Source organism: Penaeus monodon, chromosome 19, assembly GCF_015228065.2.
Source record: "Penaeus monodon isolate SGIC_2016 chromosome 19, NSTDA_Pmon_1, whole genome shotgun sequence".
Classification (NCBI taxonomy): Eukaryota; Metazoa; Arthropoda; class Malacostraca; order Decapoda; family Penaeidae; genus Penaeus; species Penaeus monodon.
In genome coordinates this window covers 4,680,631-4,681,091 of record NC_051404.1, presented here as the reverse complement: position 1 = coordinate 4,681,091, position 461 = coordinate 4,680,631, and positions in this window count along the sequence as shown.

Below are 461 nucleotides of genomic sequence, written 5' to 3'. Positions count from 1 at the left end.
ATAATAACGGGAACAATGTATAATTTAAAAGACAGCATCTCAGGCAGAGAGGCGTGGTTTCTGATATAAAATACGGTGATTATAGAACTGGGACGCCAGAATCCAAACTTTGTGGTTCTTTCGCTTGTTGGACTCCACTGTTCACGGAATTAGTCAAGGATTTAGAACACCCTACTCTCTACCGAGGTTATGTTTACAGCATTAAATAACACCAAAGTGCTACATTTTGTTCTAAAATATTTCGGAAATAATTTCGATATCTAAATCCTCTCTCCCCATATCAGCTAGGTCATGACCATATGTGCTCAGTATTTATTATACAACACCCATTACCTTCCCTACAACTACTTCCTTGATCAGCCACTGAAAAGCAGGGACCTCTAAAGAACACTGGAACTGGAATTGCAGTTTCTAATACAAAAAAACTGAACAAAGCAATCCCTTGATGTAAGAGTTTGGAA